Genomic DNA, 10,708 nt, shown 5'->3' with positions numbered 1-10,708 from the left:
ACTTTTGTTTTATCAGCGACACAGCGCTGCAGTTGTGTGCCATAGGCTTTATTTATTTGTCACTGATTATTTATTTAATTAATATCTCGCGTTTCCGAGGAAACTCACGCTCGGCATCCAAATGTGCCTTTATATTGCCCCCTGAATTGCGAGGCGAAAGGACACACCTGCAGGCGAGCAATTCACCTAAAGGCACAAGAAAATCTAAGTTATCTACAACTATTTACATGACTTACATTATACTGTATATTATATACAAAATTTGAATGACGCGCGTGCGCCGAAAAAGTTCTTATGTTGGCAAAACAGAGTGCGCGCATGCGCAGAAGCGTCTGTGTAACTACGGCACTGCCGTTATTTCGTAAATTTAGATCACGCGGCACAGTATTGCAGTTCATATTGTTCGTGTGCGCGCGCATTTCTTAGTCGTTGCACAAAGAAAATATTCCACCAAGATTACATATGAAGACTACATTCTATGACAGGTAACTCAGTTTTAAAATTACAATATTTGTTATAATACAATACAACTTTAGATTGTTGAATGTTCTTAGTTACATAGCATTGCAATGAAATGCTTCAACGAAAAATGTTCTGTTGTTTCAGGTGCGTTGACCTATACACATGGTGTCGTTATCACAGTTCATATTCATCTGCTGCACAATAATTTTTTACAGGTTAGTATCGTCGTGGTAAAGTTTTTTGATCACAGTAACATCGTTGTATAACAACGTGATTAATACATAAGCGTGTCCATTTCCTATTTCCATTATAGTCGTTGTGATGCAGTTCGTTGTGACAAAAAGCATTGTTTATTACAGATCAGACGTGACCCGTCGAGTAATTGGTCCACGTGCAGTTCGTTTTTTTTTTTACATTCCGTGGAAGCTTGGTTGCAGAACCTCGGACGGCACATAGCTGGCGTCGATCCTTGGACAGTCCAGGTAAGAGTGTCCGTCACATTTCGAGAACATTTCATTCCCTGAAGTTCCAACCAAAACTCTTCCACCCGTCGTGTTGTTTTCTGGACAGGCACTTTGTGTCCATTTAATCCAGTTAACATCTTGAAGTTGGGTACTGTAGTAATGTCACTAGACGATGCACGAATTATTCACTTCACATATTCAGTTTTTTTTTTAAATATAGCTCACCTAAATGTTCGTGGTTACTCATCGAAGAAATCGTTCATCGCGTTAACAAAGGTACGATGCATCATGAATGTCATTAACAGTTTCTTTCACATAGGTTTCTGCGTAGTTGCAGACTTAGTAATGTACGTTAATGTCCGTGAACAGTGGTTCACTACGCATTTTTTTTTTTTAAATTTTTCACATTTTGGCACTCGTTATCGTTCAAATTTTCACACAGTAACAGTTACATTATACATCAGTTTAAAAAAATAAGTAATTATACGTACACACGTCACATATTTTCTTAGCATAAACATAATACAGTTGCACATAAACATGTTTACATCATCATTACATAGCTATAGGTTATTACATTGTGTCACATTTGATTACATGAATTGCATCCTCTTTAGCGGTTTTGCTGGGATATTATCGATGTTTTTTGTGATGTCATCTGAAATTAAGATAGGTTAGACACAACATTCATTACATCAGTAGGCAAGACCAGGCGTTTTCGCTACTCAATAAATATTCAAAATAGTAAGAGAGAGAAAATGTTCGATTCCTCGCGTTTTGTGCGTGTGTGTAGAGTGTCTGTGTGGCCTTGACTACTGACAGATGCTTTTCGTGTTGAGAGATGTGCGTCTAATCTATTTCTCAAAGTAAAAGATCGCTTCACAGATGACGTCTGTCAGTTCGTCAGGTGTCATACCAGGTCAGTGGTACCTACAGTCACAAATGTTCCGTGAAAAATTTATATATCATTCACTGCTACGTAATCATAAATTTTACTTTAATATTCAGTCTTCTCGGTGGAGCCGCGGCGTTGAAAGAAAAGTTCTTCTGTCTTCAACTGCGACTCTGGAACGCTGAAATAAAATTTCTATACTACTTATTATCTGTGTTGTAATTTGTTTTAGTTCTTGCCACACAGCAGGTCGTTGAGATAACGGTACGTTATATGTCTTATGGTAGAAGATCTTGTGAGGCTTAACTTCAATCTTGTACACATACGTGTTGATAACACCTAATCGTTTGGTAAAAACTTGTAAATATTTGGATAACACCTCCTGTAGTTTTATACGTTCATGTACACTGAGAGCTGTAGCTTCACTTATCTTATGATCAAGCAATGTTTTCAAGTCCATTAGCTCTGCGTCAGATGAGTGTGTTTGCATGTGTTGAATGTCTTTGTTAAGTACTAACTGAACCTTGTACCCAGTACAGTGTTTGTCATGCTTTAGAGTTCTCCTGTCCAAATCAATAATAATTACCCTGCTTTTATCATTTAAAATACATTTACCTTTGGAGAAGTCTATAATGCAGTCCTTCTCGCTCATAATATCTATTCCTAATATGCAATTAGTCACAAGGTTTTGTACAACCAGGAATGGCCATTGTACGGTTCCATTACCTATTTTAACGTTTACAAAAACTTGCTTCGTAACCCTACATGACTTATTACCTAGTGCAGTAGTTATTTTACAGTTTTGGGCAGGAAACTCAGGCACAGGTTCCAATTCACACATCTTTTTATAAAAATTAAAAGATAAAACGCTCACAGCTGCACCTGTATCTAGGATAATAGTAGTTGGAATCCCACCTACTACACCAGTAGTGGATGCTAAAACAATTTCATTTGTGTTTAAACGACATTGTGTACTGTCTTGTAAAAGTTCATCTGATATATTGTTATTGTGGTTGTATCTTATAAATAAAACAGGTAGTTTTTGTTTAGAATTACTCGGCATATCATTATTCTGTTGTTCAAGTGTGGTGTCAAATAACTGATTAACATTGAAGCCGCCCCCCAAGGATTCTTCGGCCACGACCTGGGGCAAAGTAGTGACTGTTTCTAGTTTGTTGGATTAGCATTTGTACTAGGTACTGACACAGATTGAGGTTGTGCATCAGGTGTCATTTCTATTATATTCACATTCGGATATTGCCTATTATGATCTCCAAACTTTTGCGGTTGTTGTTGCTGTTGCGCATTATAACTTACCTGTCGGTCGTAAGGTATGCTCCAATTTTGACCTGGTGGCTGCTGTGGTAAAGCAGAGTTTGAATGAAAGTACTGATCGTTACGAGTCCAACCTTGATGCTGTCTTGGCTCGTAGTTATTATTATTTCTATTTCTGTTTGTGTTTTTGTTATTACCTTTGTATCCGTTGTTACCGTTGTAGTTATTACCGCGGTGCCTTTTGTATGGATTGCCGCATGAAATGTTATTACTGTTGTAACTATTGTTTGTATTGGAACACGCGTGTTGATTTTGATTTCCGTACTGAGACGGCATGTGAGTTTGCTGTTTTTGTTGTACCGCGTATCCAACTGTGGGCGCGCCAGAATTGTGTTGGCAAGCCTGCATGTTTTGCATACCACTAGTGTAAACATTGTGGCTGCTGTTTTGCCGCGCAAAGCGCTGATCTTCAAGTAACATGTCAACCGAATCTAAAGCTGTTAAAAAATAATCTGAATCGTCATCCGGGATATGTAGAAGTTTTTCCTTAATGTTGAAAGGCAATTTGGCCTTCAACGCTCGGAGTATATCACGTGTTGCGACTGGTTCGTCTAAAAAATGTTCCATGTTCAAGTATTTTTCAAAATATCTGCGTAAGTTACCATTTTTACTGTTAAAAGTTTCAGGTTCTAAGATTTGTCTTCTGAGTCGCTCCTGGACGGATTGCGACCAGAATTTGTTCAGAAAAGCACGCTCAAACTCACTGTACGTGGTACATACGTCAGCTTGACTGTATGCCCAGACAGCTGCATCGCCTTGGATGTAACCGACAATATATGAAATCTTTTTCCGGTCACTCCAAGTGCGTGGAAATGCGTTACTAAAAGATTTGAGAAAAATCACCGGATGAATGGTTCGTTTTTCTGGGATAAAAATCTGAAATTGCCTGTGTTTCATTAAGCTTTCTTCTTTCTTTGCATTATGATATGGATTTGTAGCACTGTAATTACTGCAATGCTCAGCTGGCGAGTAATTACGATAATGTTGCTGTAGTTTACCATGATAATAGCTTGTGTGTGTGTTTGCACGTTGTGGTATGTGTTGTTGTCGTGGTGTGTTTTGTTCTTGTGTGTATGTTGTGTGCGGTATGTGTGCGTCACACTCGAATGTATATTGATTTCTGAACTGTACATTTTGACTGATATTTTCGTTACATTAAAACTGTGGTTGATCGGTGAATTGTCTCATGGGTGCAGTGACGGATTGTACTGCGTCACTAATCAGCTGTTTGTTATTAGTGATGTATTCCGCTACGGAGTCGTGCACAATTGTTGGTAAATTTTCACGTGTGCATCTATCAAAATGTTTGTCTTTGTTCTCTACCCAATCATGAAATTCTTTATTAATATTTTGAAAATGAGCTGTGGCATCAGATTGTAAGATGTCAGTCAGGTGTTGTTCAACATCGTCAAATTTATTCTGCACGTCAGTAATTCGTTTTTCAAGGTTGTCGTGTACTGAAGGATATGTTTGAATTTGTTCAGTAAGAGCTTCACACGTGACATTAAGGTTTTTTAATTGTGTCTGTAAAAGTGCTACGTCATTTGTAGTCTTTTCTTGTCTCGTATTAAGATTGGAAAATTTCGTACTGAGTTCAGTCATCTGTTTGGTCAGTGTGGCGTCTATAAGTTCCACACGCTTACATAAAGTGTCATTAGCTGTCTTGAGTGCTATGAGATCAGATTTGATTCCGTCATTTTGTGTCTTTAACTGTTCATTTTGCATCTGTAAGGTTGCCATGTTTTCGGCGTTTTGCTTCATTAGCATTTGTAACATGTCGGCAATGTTTACCGTTTGCAAGGTCTCTGCCCCCGCCGCGTCATTAGACGTGACGTCATGCATTAACATGGGCTCTGATTGAGACTTTGAAATTTTTGTGGTGGAAGGCCTATTGTCAAAATTTTCGTCAACACTCGCGTCAATGTTTGATGAATCGTCACTACCGGTTGCTGTCGTAAAGTCATTTTCTAACATTTGTCTCTCGTCCGAGTCGGATTGCGTCTGAATAGTACGTCTTTGCTGTTCCATTTTTGCGTATTGTTTTCTAGTTATGACCATGCCACACGTGATATATATTTCAAGAAATTAATGTTTGACACTGGTTTTAAAATAAAATGCAGTTGGGCATGAATCGCTCGTAGCAACAATGGCTGTTTGTTAATTTAAAAATGTAAACTGAATATGGGATTATTGTTAATGGCTGCTGTCCATGTTACAACGTATCGTACAGAAGTCGGCCATATTGTACACTCGTGTATTGGTATTGTTGCAGAAGTTATTGTTTAAGGAAAAGTACTGAGAATGAAATTTATCACTGAAAACTGCTACGCGCGAAAGAAATACTACAGAATCTACTGAAGAGCTAATACACTGAATTATGCGTCTGGTCAAGCCTGCCAATGCAAAGATGCTGCGTCTTACCTTATTTTGCTGGAAGCTTCATTGCGTCTTCCCGCAAAATTTTAGAATTGGAAAATATCTTCAGATCTTTGTTATTTCTCATACATTCACGTCCAGGTCCAGATAGTTAATTTTTCACATGAAACAAAGAGAACAGTGTAACAAATGACAAAATAACAAGTCCGACACGCAGTCGCCAATATAAAATAAATAAAATAAAATAAAATAAAATAAAATATTAATTATTTTTTTATCTGTATGATTGGCTCTCCTATGAGTCGTCAGGTTTTGATTATTCGGTATCAGACGCTTGACAATGGCTTTTTCGTAAAGGCAATGTTACTCGTAGTTGACCGTGAAATAAAACTGAAATAATCGGACTTCGTAATTAAATCGATTCCAAAGACTGCTGCGGTAGGTGCGGACTCATAAACTAAATCTCAATATTACAATAATTTGCCAGCCATGCCAAAACGTCGTACAGAGGTGATTGTCTACTAAACAAAAAAATTACACAGTTAATTAAATCAGATATATTCAATGAATAAGCCTACAGTTCATAATCCTACTTACTTTTATAAATATAAATTCTTTACAGAATCGAGTGCCTAGTATGGTTGCAACTCGCAGTAATTTTCTATATCATGAAATATGGCGGTGTGCCAGACAATAAACTAAAATACGTGCTTCTCGCACCACTTCAACGAGAGCTCTTCTCTTTTTTTTAATCAAACATACGAGTAACGTAAATGTACTTTTGTTTTATCAGCGACACAGCGCTGCAGTTGTGTGCCATAGGCTTTATTTATTTGTCACTGATTATTTATTTAATTAATATCTCGCGTTTCCGAGGAAACTCACGCTCGGCATCCAAATGTGCCTTTATACCTTTTCAGAGGAATCGTCACATCAATTGTCTGGAGCGATTTAGGATAATCACAGGAAACCTAAATCTAAGTAGACGGACAGTGGTTTGAACCGTCGTCCTCGCGTATGTGAGCCCAGTGTGCTATCCACTGCGCCACCTCGTTTCGCGACAAGTGTTTGGGACCTTAAATTATTGGGTGGACATGCCGCAGTCAAATCAGGCCGCATCCAGAGAGGAGTACTGCTCAGGCTGGAGGCATTCCCAGTGTTTTCAGATTGTTCCCCTTAAACATGAAAGTATAAAAGCATGATATCCTGGAGCTTCTCATTGGTTACGAGAGGTAAACTAGCAGTAAAACAAGACCTGTTTGGCCAGAAAACCAATGACAAGAAACAATTAAAGGAATAGATGCTTTCGGAATGCCGCATGGCTGAGACGAGGAAAGTACAGTGGGTGAACGAGTTTTTACCAAGCAGCTAAGTTATGCGAACGCCTGTTAAGAGATGACACGTTACTTGAACGGAGATGATCCATACGCAGCGTATATATGTTAAATGAATAAGATTTGGCAACAGATGTGCAGCAACTGCTGGAATTGTCGGCGGGAAGTAGTGTATCGTCACGTCAGATGTGAGATCAGCGCTAAAGACTCCATTTCTGTCCAACGAAAAGAGTAGGCACAAAGTGCTTAGGTTTGTTCTCGATAATCTGATAGAAGTCGAAGCCGTGTAGTTCATTTCCCCAGACACGCAGTCTCGAACTAGCAGGAACAACCATAACGGATTTAATCGTCTTAAATAAAAAGTCGGCCATTAGTGTCCATAATATTTATGGTTTGCTTAGGCCTTTTTGCTACACTTACGTCTCGGAACCAACATAAGCGCTGTCGCTGTCCAGCGATGGAACATTAGTGAATTTACACTTAATGGCTGTCTCCTAAAATATCTCAATTCTGGTTTCCGTGACAAACAAATCGCACTGGTTCCTAGGTTAATACAAAATTTTAAATTCTTTACGGTGGTCTCAAATAACCATTCAGTAACAAACAAATGTTACTTGTTTTAATGTAATATTTCTGTTTCTTCGAAATGATAATATTTGGTATGAATATAATCTAGCATTCCTGTTGTCAGTGGTTCGAGGCATTTGATTTCAATGGATGTTCTCGATACTCGTCAAACCAAAATTACAGTTTAATTTGGACTTTTCTCTAAATATTAGATTCCAGGTTCAATATATATTTTTTGTGTGTTATGAAGTCCTAATATGATTTTAGTATCAGTTATTTCAAGAGTTAAATGTACCTTGGATTTTCTATTTGCGACATAGTTTACACATTTAATATTGAGATTTCATCTCAACTCAACACTTTCCAAATATTTTGCTTGGCATTGTGTTTACTCCTTCCTCTAAGCTTTCCAATGAACTATAAACTACTAAATATAAATATGCAACGTTTTAAGCAGATTGTATATTCAGTTTAAGTATTTATTTGTATTCTGTAATGGTTTGCTCAGCTTCTGTGCTTTTGCACATGTGGTCATCATTGAAGTAAATCACGTATTAGCCCCAAATATGGCTCTAATTACTTTTCGTCACAACCTTCCTATCCTTTACCAATCGGCGAGGGTATAAAGAGAACATCATGAAATTATGTAAAAAATGTTGGAGTAGTATTCTGATATGTATGTTGTATCGGCTGGTATCATTTGCCGTCATTTGTGTATATTCTACTCTAGTGCCCGGGACGAACTAAACAATAGTGTGCTATCGGATGTACGACCTAATTCAGTGTTGTAGTATCCGATATATTGTTTTAAACGTTATAGCAGGAACACCTGAATGTTATTAAAACAGCCGTATGGTATCCTTATGTGTAAGACCTAATTCAGTATTGTATTACCCAATGAACCGTATGTGGTGTGCGTACTGTAAGACCTTCGGTACACACACCATCAGATTATTTGACTTGTCGCTCTAACGGAGTAGGCGAGTGTCAGCAATATGTCTCGTGGTCTTATCGTGGCGTGTTTATCTTCTGCCGTTAGGTCAGACGATAGAAATGCCACTTGCACGCTTAGAGTAGCAGATTGACGGTGACCAACTTTAAACAGAACTTGATTAATTTTCACACACATTTATTAAAATAATAACAAGCCTAAAAATAACTTAACTTAGTTCTGGATGCTATTTACAATGGACAATCTGAAGGTCCTTTGGTCCTGGAACGCTAATCTTATTCTCACATATCTCTGATACTTGACAAAGTGTCTACACATTTCTCTTGATGGCTATATCCAGGAATATGATAATCTTATTAGGTGCAGACCGAAACTTGACTACAGACTAATGCAGACTGCCTAATCGGAGGTCTGTACGCTCGTTATAATATCTCGAGCGTTCAGGTATCACTGCGCGAGTGTGATCCGCGAGGAGAAAAGGTTCTACGTTAGCAGCAATCTCATTGGCTGCGAGATATATTAATACGCGATCGGCGGAAGCAGAATGTGGTCCGTCTCTAAGACAGCGCCATCTCGTAGTGCGGAGACGGACGAGCGCTGCGCCTACGCTGTTGTGCTTAGTGGGGCACGCTCTAGTGGGAAAGTTGTGTACGCGCTGACTACGCGGGACTATGTACACAACACCGTCTAAAACTTTATTGCAGGGAAATCTAAACATTGTTTGATCTACCGTATAGCGTCCTTACGTACCAAATACAAAAGAGAAAGTAGGAGCTGACGAAGGTGGTAGTGGAGTATCAGTTCAGTGTTTGGACACGAGAGCGGAACGGCGGGATGGGTTCAGGTGCTGCGGAAGACTAGCAACGCTGGCTCCTGAGGCGTGATGGAGCGTCGCATCGCGCCACGTCCGGCGGCTGTAGCCGCAGTGCGGGAGCAGTTGCGCCAGTGTTTACGGGCGCCCGTGGAGACGGCGAAAACCACACGCTGTGTTGGCGAAACTGTGCCTTCACGCGCGCACGCACGGGTAAACATATCGCGCGAGGAGCGAACACAGCGACGCGGAGGTGTGGCGAAAGTGTACGAAGCGGGGGGACAGAGAGGAACAGATGGAGGGAGGAAGAGAGAACGAGTGGATGTTTGTGCCGGCACACCGAGGGCAGACACAAACAATGGAAGGCTGGAGACGGCGGCGGTGGCGTCAGCGTCGGCACCGGGGAAAGACTCCTCCACAGGCCCCTCTCCAACTGCTGTCATAAGCCGCAATCGGGATCCAGATTAACGGCGTAGACTCCGACCGTTCCAGCGCGAGGGCAAGGAATTAGGGAGACACCAATAAAACAGCTCAGTTGGCACCATCATCCCCGCGCTAATAGATTATTGCCGGCCTGCATCGCCAGTCTTCTAACAATAGGAAGTTGCGCACTTCGCGGCCTCGAGTCGAGCTGGGGGATTTACCACTTCGTGTATCGGAAAGCTGTCCCCCCTTAACAGCTGCTGACGTCATACATTCATTGTCACATTTCTGGCAAAGCATTTAATTCCTTACATCAGTGATATATGGTGGAGATCCTCGACTTCCTTCACAAAATTGAGGCAGTGAAGGGTCCAGTAATGTATTGAAGTATAACCCCTCTATCAAATTCCTATCTCCCACCCGTTTTGTTTCATAGATCATGGGACTTATGGCGTACATATCGCTGCACTTTCGTAAATTTAAGAAAATACAAGATCTGTTCATAAAGTATGAGATGTCTTTTGCAATGAGACTGTGCGTCGCATCACGATCGCAGGGCTTGGGAATGAAGGGGTGAGGAGTGGGGTGGGGGCAGTGGGGATGAATTAGGTCGGGGCAGTTCTTGCGTTAATATCGTTGACGTTGTGGAACTTGTCTCAGAAGAACATGTCATGACGCACAATCGAGCAAACGCTCCAATATTATGTGACCAACTTCTGCGACAAATTCGCCAAAATCTACACAAATAGCAATCATATGTTGCGGCTAGCATACAGGGACTCAGCCTTATCGTCACCGAAAGTTTCAATGTGGTCGATGATTAAATATTGACCCACAGTCCCTACTCTAAATGGGTAGCAATCAACCACACCGATGATAATGTGACTCGAGTGGTGCTTTGTTGAACTCTTCTGACAGTCGAATCAGTGTTGGTATAATTGCACAGACAGTGCACCTTCAAAAAGTCACTGTGCACCGCCATCGTGACAAACGATCTCAACTTTCGGAAAGTGTGCGCCAAGTTTTTTCCAAAAGCATTGACAGACGTCCAGAACGGCGATTGTGTCTCGATTGTGTCTCACCTTTTGAAAC

At 40.3% G+C, this 10,708-nt stretch overlaps 1 long non-coding RNA gene across 1 annotated transcript; it reads left to right on the top strand.

The window, feature by feature from the left end:
• Positions 1-383: 383 nt before the first annotated feature.
• Positions 384-944, top strand: LOC126412574 (uncharacterized). Its single transcript, XR_007575316.1, has 3 exons — positions 384-485; positions 607-677; positions 822-944. It is a non-coding gene; the product is annotated as an uncharacterized LOC126412574 (long non-coding RNA).
• Positions 945-10,708: the final 9,764 nt, after the last annotated feature.

This window comes from Schistocerca serialis, chromosome 7 (assembly GCF_023864345.2).
Source record: "Schistocerca serialis cubense isolate TAMUIC-IGC-003099 chromosome 7, iqSchSeri2.2, whole genome shotgun sequence".
Lineage (NCBI taxonomy): Eukaryota > Metazoa > Arthropoda > Insecta > Orthoptera > Acrididae > Schistocerca > Schistocerca serialis.
This window is presented reverse-complemented; position numbering and strand designations above follow the sequence as displayed.